Here is a 10,549-nt window from a genome sequence, read left to right as displayed (position 1 = left end):
TAGACTGAGATGATTGATTTTATGTTACACCGAATAAGAATTGTTACATTAGAAATTCTGGAAGACCTCAGTGTTGAGCTCAATCCTGGGCCAATGGATTTGATATCGTTCACAAAATGAGAAATCGACATTTTTATCCGTTACAAAATTTACTTTTGTAAATTGAAGACTGATGATGTCATTTCCCCAAGACAGGCAAGCTGTCAAAATATGGTTCAACCAATAATTTATCTATTGGAATCGTATTTTCGCTCTTCGTATTGTCGATTATTATTATTATTATTATGTTAAATTCAAGTTACGACAAACGTAAATAAACAAACGAAGTTTGCTTTTTTCTTTAAAAAAAAAAAAAGCGTTGAGATGTCTATAGAAAGTTAATGAAGTGATTTTAAATTCTCAATCGCAGAATAATGCTAATAATATAGCCTGAACAGGATAAACTACCCCTATTCTGCAGAAAAAAAAGCAAACTTCGTTTGTTTATTTACATTTGTCGTAACTTGAATTTAACATATGAGAGCGTCTCATAAAGCGAGATTTATATATCTTAATTTGCAGAGGAATTTGTAGTGGGTAAGTTTAGCTTAATCGGTCAAAGCATCGTGACGCGTAAATCACGGGGATGTGAGTTCGAGTCCACAGCTAGCCGCCTACACTTTTCTCTGCAACATCGGTGTAGTTTATCCTGTTCAGGCTATATCATTAGCATTATTCTGCGATTGAGAATTTAAAACCACTTCATTATTATGTTGTTTTTTCTTCTTTCTTCAAATTTTCTTCCATTTCTCACCGAGTGTTTTCCGTACACCTAGGGCAGAGAAGCTCATTGTATGCATTCCCAGTTTGCACACGCAAATTCACAAGTAAAATATGTATGTAAAAAAATTAATGCCACTACCACCGCTTCCACCATTACCTCTGCTACCGCTACCACCGTTCCCTTATCACTACAACAACCAACAACCCCCTGTCATGCTTACAGTCATCTACCATTACTATTGTTACCACAGCCACTAGTACCTACACAACTACCACTATGCTTCCACCATCAACATCACCGCCACCACCGCCATTACTGTCGGTAATCTATCACCACAATTACCACAGCTTGCATCCAGCAAGTAACACCACCACAACTAACGCCATCACTACAAAACCAGTCGTACCATCACTTCCACCAAGACTAACATCACCACCACTAACGATTCATGGGAACTACCAGTGACACTACATTGCAAAACCAGCAGTAACACCGCTACCACAGCTACTACCCCAACACAAACAATAATACTGCTTCAGCCACCACGATTGCCACCATCACCACTACAATCACCAGTACCACCAACATCACTACCACCAACAGCAATACCTCAACCATCACCACTATTACTACCACCACCACCGCCACCACACTACAGCTACTAGTCCACCAACAACACCAACATAAACACCACGACAACTACCATCGCCACCAGAATTACCAGTAACACCATCAACACTAACACCACCACTAACAGCAGAACCCACCAGCAACAACACTGCCACCACCATCAGCCCTGACCCCGCTCCTCTTTATATCTGACATTTCTCACACTTCCACTCACGATCTCTTATTAACCTGGTAACTCCTAACAATAAAAGTAATTAACATTTAAGAGACTCATCTTCTGCCTGTCCTTGGCACTTTCTGCTAATTTTAGCAGTTGGTAATTGGCGCTCGTCATTGTCCGGTCAATGATATTATGGTCATCACAATGTAGACACCACAGTACTGCAGTTGATGTACTGGACATTAGCCACCAAGCAAGCAAAATTTACTGCAATGTAATTACTGGAATATTTACCGTTAGATACAACCAGCAACGTTTACCAGACAATGTGGGAGCGGCTAAATGAAGGTTTCATTGCAAGAAATAGTGACTGTGTTTAACAAGAAATGCTATTGTCTGAACATGAAGAAGGACAAGTGCGGCAGAAATGATCCGGAGAAAGCTGCAGAAAACCGAAAAGACGTGATAGTCATAGGTGGAAATTTTATTATTTGACGAGAGGTCTTAGTGCAAGGCAGATATGTATCTGGTCAAATATTAAAATAAATATCGCTTCCTTCTCAGCCTATGTGCAAGCAAGTTCGTGTGTATATGTATGTATCATTTAATTGTATAAATATGCATATGTCTATACGTGTATATATGCATATATATGTATGTATATGTATGTATATGTATGAATAAATATACATAGACTTGCATGTTTATATATACATATAACATATATGTATGTGTATGTATATTTGAAGGAATAAGTATGTATCTAAACATGTATTTATATATGTGTGTGTGCGTGTGTATGTGTATATATATATATATATACATATATATATATATATATATGCATATACATATATATATATAATTATATGTATATACACACACCCCACTTTATATATATATATATATATATATATATATGTACACTGTATACGTATATTTATACACCCCCCACACACATATAATATAGCACAGCATTTAAATTGATATGATTGCATTGTTCAATTAAATGGAGTCGCTTGAAACGGTCGTACTGCATCACTTCTTGATATGTTGTTGCTTATTTTGATTTTATTCACCTTACTTCGAGCTTAGCGGATAATACGGGACTGACTTGGCGCCTCTACTAAGTTTTTCAGCTGAATGATGTGTTGCAACAGCAACGTGAACCGTAGTGCCTTACTTAGGAAAGCATCGCGTTGTAAGCACCTGTAATCGAACTCATAAATTTACGATCATAATCTCCACACAATAGCTGTGGATCATGTGCCTTCATTCACGCACATACTTTCTCACACATACGCACACACACATACACACACATATGTATGTATATCTGTATGTGTTCATATTTGTTTTGTTTATCCATCATTTTTTTCTCTTTTTTTTCTTCGCTGTCTGTATTACGGAAAAAAAAACTATCGAGTCATATACAAAACATAAAACCCCGAAATGTAAGATATAGATTTCGGTAATTTCAGAACCATTTTCAGAAAAACTAATCACATATTTATTTAGATAGATAAATATCTCATTTCAAAAGATGTATTTAATATATCTAAGTATATAAATACGTGACAGCTGTTGTAATCAAACAATGATTAGCAATCATACTTGTGTTTGCAACATATATGTTCAATGATATACATATATATATGATTTATGTTTGAATGATGTGCACTACCACAGGTCTTGCAATATACAGCGTGTCCCGAAAGTCACTGATGGGTTGAACTTTTTAATAACTTCCTTAACTCTACAAATAAACGCATGCAATTTTGATACAATATAAAAGATATAATGCAAATCAGTATGCACTTGTGTTAAATTTTGAAACACCACTACATCACATATAAAAAAATGCCATTGTTTAAATGGCAGCTATTTTCGGCTTGGCACGTCCGTGCCATTTCCAAAACTTGCACCATCACACCCTCGAGAGTTTCAGACCCCAACTTCTCTGATTTCTCAATTGATGTTCTCTTTCAGTTGCAACAGGCTCTTTGGTTTCCTGACGTATATATATATATATATATATATATATATATATATATATATATATATATATATATATATATATATTTATATCTGTAAAAATATGTGACACTTATTCGGTAGCCTTGATAGAACTCCGAGCTTCGGATGCCGAGGTGGGAACCCACGCCAACATATCTTCAGTTATCCGGCCAGTGAAAATTCCTGTGAAAAATGAAGGACGGTTATTTTTCACAAGACTTTTCAATGGCCGGATAACTGAAAAGATGTTGGCGTGGGTTCCCAGCCCGACATCCGAAACTTGGTGTTTTATCATGGCTACCGAATAAGTGTCACATATTTTTACAGATAAATTCCTCTATTTATATAATATCGGTCTCTTTCTTTCTTTTGTTGTCCTTTCTATCAATATATATATATATATATATATATATATGTGTGTGTGTGTGTGTGTGTGTGTGTGTGTGTGTGTGTGTGTGTGTGTGTGTATGTATGTATGTATGTGTGTGTGTGTGTATCTATGTATATATGTAAATATGTATATGTATATTAATCCCAAGTCACTCTTTAACAATCCATTCAGTAAATGATATTAGGAATATATATTTGTCATGCTTATTTGTGAAACTTTGTCTTGGGTCCTCGTTATTTTGAGTGGTCCATCATTCTTGTGAAGTCGAAACTCTTTGTGGAGTCATGGTTTATAGAGATTACTGATATTGATATTAGTTGATTTACTTCATGGATTGGTTTTAATAACGCTTAAATAATGGTATCCAATTCTGTGGCATATATATATATATATATATATTATAAATTTATAATTATAAATATATAGGGATTGACAGTAACCTGCTTCTCCAACATACTGAGAATTCAGAAATAGCAGTCAAGGAACTACTGATGATTTATTACTAATTATTACTAATTTATTACTAATTGATGATTCCCTGCCCTGCATATCTATATATATATATATAAATGATTAAAAATTGTTTAAGCTGTGACTCCTGAATTTTATATTTATTTCCTCAATTAGATTATCCAGTAGCGCATTTATCAAGACAGGAGTATGAGACGAGTGTGAATTGTAACAGTTTGATTGACAACTGCTTTGAGATAATTTCATTGGTGTGCTCTATATAAGGACCAGTGTGGTTGTTAACATTCTTGTTACCTAATCCCCAGTCCAGTTTCATTCAGCAGCCTTCTGATCAAATCAAGTTTAGTAACGAATACTTACAAGATTTTATCAAGCAGTCTTATGCCTATATATATTTCATGCGCAGAATTCCAAATTATCCTTAGACATAATCTATTTCTCTCAATGCTATACTGAACTGCGGAATATATAGAGAGATATAAACAACGCGTCTTTAACTACAATATCTTCCAGATTATCAGACGAGTTTTAATCTGTAATGCAATTTTAGATGTAACCCAATATTCACTTTGTCTATCCACGGAGATATTTCCTATAAACTCTATTACATTGGGTATCATGAGCATTCTCGACAAATAGATGAAATAAGAAACTAATGGTGTGTTAAAAGCATTTCTTCAACTACTACAGAAAATATATGTATATTTTAAACAACATTATATATAACAGACAGACAGAAAGCAAAAATTATGATTTATATGGAAAATATTCAAAGACAGAAAAGAAAGGGATAAACAGAACCAGCTTCGATCTAGGGCTGGGATTTTCTTAGCAACTGAATACAATTGCAGCTATGTAACAAAACACCGTTAAAGCATCCGAATTTGATTAACACAACTCCCTGTAAAGAATGTATTATATTACCAAATTGTTCTATCCCTCAAAGACTGTGGCTTTATAAGCAGGTCAGGCCAGGCACCTCGGCTTAGATGAAATCCAGTAGCGTACTCAAGTCAGCCCCAAGAAAGCACACACCCTAGCTACGCCACTAAATGCATACCCAGAATACCTAAAACAACAAATATTCATAGACACAAGTCATGGTTATTTCAAATTTGTAATACCATAAAATGGACAGTTAGAGGAGGATAGAATGTTGGCTTGTATCAATACACATCAAAAATGTCAACTCAGCGATATATTATCGATATTGGCTGATTTATACTGCAAATCAACAATAATTACAAAAGCATGACCGCTTACTGTGACTGAATATACAATCAAGCGGGACCTGTATCCGTGATATATAATCTGTGGATGGTGGGTTGGTAGTATGGGAGCAAAGCCTTATTTAAGAGTGATGTTTAATATTCCAAAATACTTAAGGTTTACATAATTTGAAAATATGAGTGGATATCACTGCTACAAGTGGTATATAAATGAATTAGATAAATATATGATTTATGAGTTTATTTATTAGCATCAGCATATGCAATATAAATTTATTTTTTTCTTTATATTGTTAAATATTCTAAAATTATATCGGATTTTATATTTCCTACCTCCTTGTCCTTGAATATAAGCACTAAGTACATTTTCAACTTTTCTGCTGAATTTCTCCTTTCAACATTCAAATCTGTATTCATTTTCTCCTTCCAAGGTTCTAAAACAAGTACATTTATATCAGATTTCTTCTTCCATCTCAGTTTCGTGTGTGCAGTCTTCGTCATAATCTTTCTCGTATGCACGTTACTACTCTAAATTTTGTTTTTAAAAAAAAATGGTTATTTTCGAAATCTAGTCCATGCGAGTCACGAATTTTCTCGTATTCTTGTTGTCATTTGTAGGCATTCTCTGTAGTTTCATCTCCGATATCAGGAAAAAATATTTCTTTAATAATAAATTATATATGTTGTTTCAAACACCTGTCATATTGCCCCCTTTTTTTTTTTACCTGAAGCTATGCAACATCTCAATTTTCCGATGTTTCAGTTATGTTAAAGTTTTTCTAGATGCCTGAAAATTTAATGGTATTCTTTTCCATTCCCATAAATTTCTATTCTTGTACTGGTGATATTCACTCGTATTTGAAAATAATGTAAACATCTGATCAACATGGCTTCGAATACCTTGGTTCCCAACTAACACTTTTCGGAAATGGGTACAAAATACCATCACAACAATAAGGATATATGTACGCAGTCCGCAGACAAAACAGAGAAAAACTTATAAAAGATCACGCGTCTAAAACAATGAATCAGATCTATACACTGGGACTCAACAAACACAAAAATAGGAGACGAGACTAAAGGAGAAACTATACTGCATTATTTTTCATTCCTTTCAGTCACAGTACGCTGGGCGGAGGCACATGGCTAGAGCATCGGACTCGCGGTCGAGAGATCACGGGTTCGAATCTCAGACCGGGCAGTGTGTGTGTTTATGAGCGAAACACCTAAGCTCCACACGGCTCCGGTAGATGTTAATGGCGAACTTCTGCTGACTCGTTTGCCACAACCTTTTCTCACTCTTTCCTCCTGCATCTTGCAGCTCAACTGGTAGATGGAAGTCCCGTCCAGGTGGGGAACCTATACACCAATCAAACCGGGAAACCGGCCCTTATGAGCCAAGCATGGCTCAAGAAGGAACAAACAACAACACCAACAACGCTGGTAGAATTCCAAGAGTGTAAATACGATGCACGTTGTTGTATTTCAGCTTTCTATATTATAAGTTTCTATTCCGTTTATGCCTGCCTTACGTTGTGTTATAATGTTACAGTAAGAAAGCGGGGTATTGGAATCGTTATAGTCAACTATAACACATTCCTAATAAAACTGCGTCCTTGTTCCATATAAGGAATTAGTATCTTAATCATTTATGTCATTTCTTATACATAATCCACAGTATATGGATTTCGGAGATAAACTTCAAATTAAGAAGAAAAAATAAAAACGATGAATTCTGGAACCGCAATATTCGAATCAGCAGTAGTCGAAATATTCCTATAATGTGTCTGGAAATAGAGGAGTGGTCACATTTAAATCAACATTGATCACCTTACATATTGACTATCAAGTCTGGCGTGTAGTCAAACAACAAATATAATATCAGATACAAAATATTAAAAGAAGGTTAAACGACAGTATCGATATGAATAAGTTCAATACGCAATCTATAATATCGATGTCGATCACAGAAAGACATTTTAATGTTTCGTATTAGCAAATATGTTTACATGTAGACACGAAGTAAAGTCGAGGTCAGACACGAAACACAGGATATTAGAGACTGATACCATTATATACTTAACCAACTAATACAGGCCGCTATATACGTTATTGTTACACATTTTATCGTGTCTTTTACTTCTTTCAGCCACAAGATTGCGGCTGAGCTTTGGTATTGCCTTGGAGTGTTTAGTCAAACAAATCGACCTCATTCACATTTTATTATATGTCTGGTATTTATTCTATAATCCTCTTTTGTCGAGCCACTACGTTATGAGTATATAAACAAACGAACATTATTTGTCAAGCGGTGGGGATAGACAAATACATAAACAAAGCGCGCGCGTACACATTTAATTGCGACGAGCTTCCACTCAGTACCGTCTGCCAAATTTACTTACAAGGTACTGATCACCCCTTGGCTGTAATAAAAAAAAAAAACATTTCCCTAAGGTACGGCATAGTGGGGTTTAACCCAAAACGAAATGTATGTAAACCAGCTCCTTTACCACACAACCATGCCTTTGCTTATGATGTAAACTTCAAGTCATCTGGAGGTTTGTTAAATAAATTTAAACAGAAGAATCCTGATTCGATACCTAATACGTATTCATCATTGGATTATGGTGTTGTGTGTGTGTGTGTGTGTGTGCGAGAGAGAGAGAGAGAGAGAGAGACAGAGCGGTTGTGGTGGTTTGCGTGTATATATGTGTGCGTTTATGGATATTTGTCTATGTGTTGTGTGTCTATATGATAAAAGAAATATTATGGAGAAGACTGTCAGATGCATTTTAAATATCTGAAGGACTTTCACACACACACCACAGATGCGATGAATTGAGTAGTCCAGTTTAAGAAGATGGAAGCCTGTGGCGAGAAAGCTGGGAGCGTTTGAGTCCAGGTAAGTGAAAGCCAGAAAAGGGAGGAACAAGCAAGGGGTCTACCCTGGTGGTCGGATGCCTGTCCTTCAGAGCAGCCATTACAAATCGTATTATATTTTGATATTTAATCGCTAAATAGCAGCTACTACACCCCTTATGTTTGTCTGTCCTTGTTAGTCTCCTCTTTGTAATGCCTTCATGGCAAATCGTTTTGAAATAAAGTAGTCCAGTTTCTCCCGCAACTAGAATACACATAATATACAGTATCCATTAGAATGTTTATCAGAATTTAAATAATAAATATTGGGAGCATCACTTGATACTTGCTAACAATGAAATTTGATGAAGTGTGTGTTAATAATAATATAAAGCGAGAGGTGACAGTAACCAAAGTTTCAATCAAGGCAAAGCACAGTCGATATGTGCGTGTGTGTGTGTGTGTGTGTGTGTGTGTGTGTGTGTGTGTGTGTGTGTGTGTGCATGTATGTACGTATGTATGTATATACATATACCGTTTCAGTTTTCTGGGTTGTTTTATTTTTCAGTCCGATCATAACTGGCTAAGTCAACGACAGCATACCTATTCTGGTAAACAATAATATTCATTGGCTGTTGAATGTGATTAGATAGCGAACGTTGTATGGATATCCGTTGTGGAATTCATTGTAGAGTAGTGACGTATGTATAGCAAAATGTGTGTGGAGAGAGGTTAGAGAGGACGTAGCGTGTAAAGGTTTGTGTGTCAGTGAGTGTGTGTGTATGTGAGAGTATGTGTGTGTGCCCGTGGATGTTTGTCTCTGTGTGTGTATGTCTCTGTGTGTGTATGTCTGTGTGAGTGTCTCTGTGTGTGTATATATGACTGTGTGCAGATGTTTCTCTCTCTATTTGATTTGTGTGTATGTGTGTGTATGTGTGTATGTGTGTGTATGCGTGTGTGTGTGTGTGTGTGTGTGTGTGTGTGTGTGTGTGTGTGTGTGTGTGACTGTGTGTGTGTGTGTATTCTATTCAATCTGATGAAAACACTTGGATAATTATTCATTCCGTGTATTTCTACGATAATAAGAATTGGTTGAATTTTCGTGTTCAGAAACTATCTGCCAATAGGTATTCAAACCTCTTGATCTTTCCCTGAAACTTTGGAGCGTAATCTTGACAGCTAGAAGATGGCTGCACAATTAGATAACTGCCCGGGAAACGGAACAAAACACAGGCAGCGACACAATGAGATAAGAAGCGAAATCTTCTGCATGGAAGTCATTAACGCCTGTCCTAAGGTAATATTTAATAATTTACCAGTTTAATTGGTATACTAAAAAAACTTGGTAGGAAATTTTCTCAATAAAACACTTTGAGCTTATCACAGAATGTGTGCTGAGCCGTCAATATTTTCGTAGTTCGTATCCTGATAGTGGCAATAATCTATGGCGCAATGAACCAGTCACTTCGCTTTGGTCTGTTTAGATTGAACATGTTCTGGATTATAGTCGGGGGAAATCTACTTTGTTCGGCGAAGAGGATTGATTATCCGATAGAATGAATTACCTGCCCTGGAGTTAACGTCTAAGTGACTAGCTATTCTGTAGAGAAATGTACAATTAATGAGATTCTCAGGTCGACTCAGCGTGAGGTGGAAAAAAGTTGGCCCCTTTTGGTTGTGAAGCGAACTTCTAAGTTATTTTGCTTATTGAGAGGATATAGCGAACTACTAAATGTAGTCTCGAATGCAAGCTTGTATTTTACCCAAAGCTACATCGCTCCAGATATTTTAGGCCGTTGACGTATGCATCTGATGCATCTTTTGTATTATTTAGCATATAATTCAAGTGATTTGTTCTGCTGATATTATATCAAGCATAGATAGAAGTTTGTAGCAAAGAAGAATTTCTTCCAATCAATCCATCATGCTTATTCGGAAAATACTGTATTTTCCGATACATAAGAGGCATTTTCGCACGAAACAAATGTGATTTTCTAGTAGAAGGGAATCTTTGCAGATGAATACATCTT

The sequence above is a fragment of the Octopus bimaculoides genome, chromosome 5, assembly GCF_046866305.1.
Source record: "Octopus bimaculoides isolate indiv1 chromosome 5, ASM4686630v1, whole genome shotgun sequence".
Lineage (NCBI taxonomy): Eukaryota > Metazoa > Mollusca > Cephalopoda > Octopoda > Octopodidae > Octopus > Octopus bimaculoides.
The sequence above is the reverse complement of the archived record's forward strand: the minus strand, read 5'-3'. Positions refer to the sequence as shown.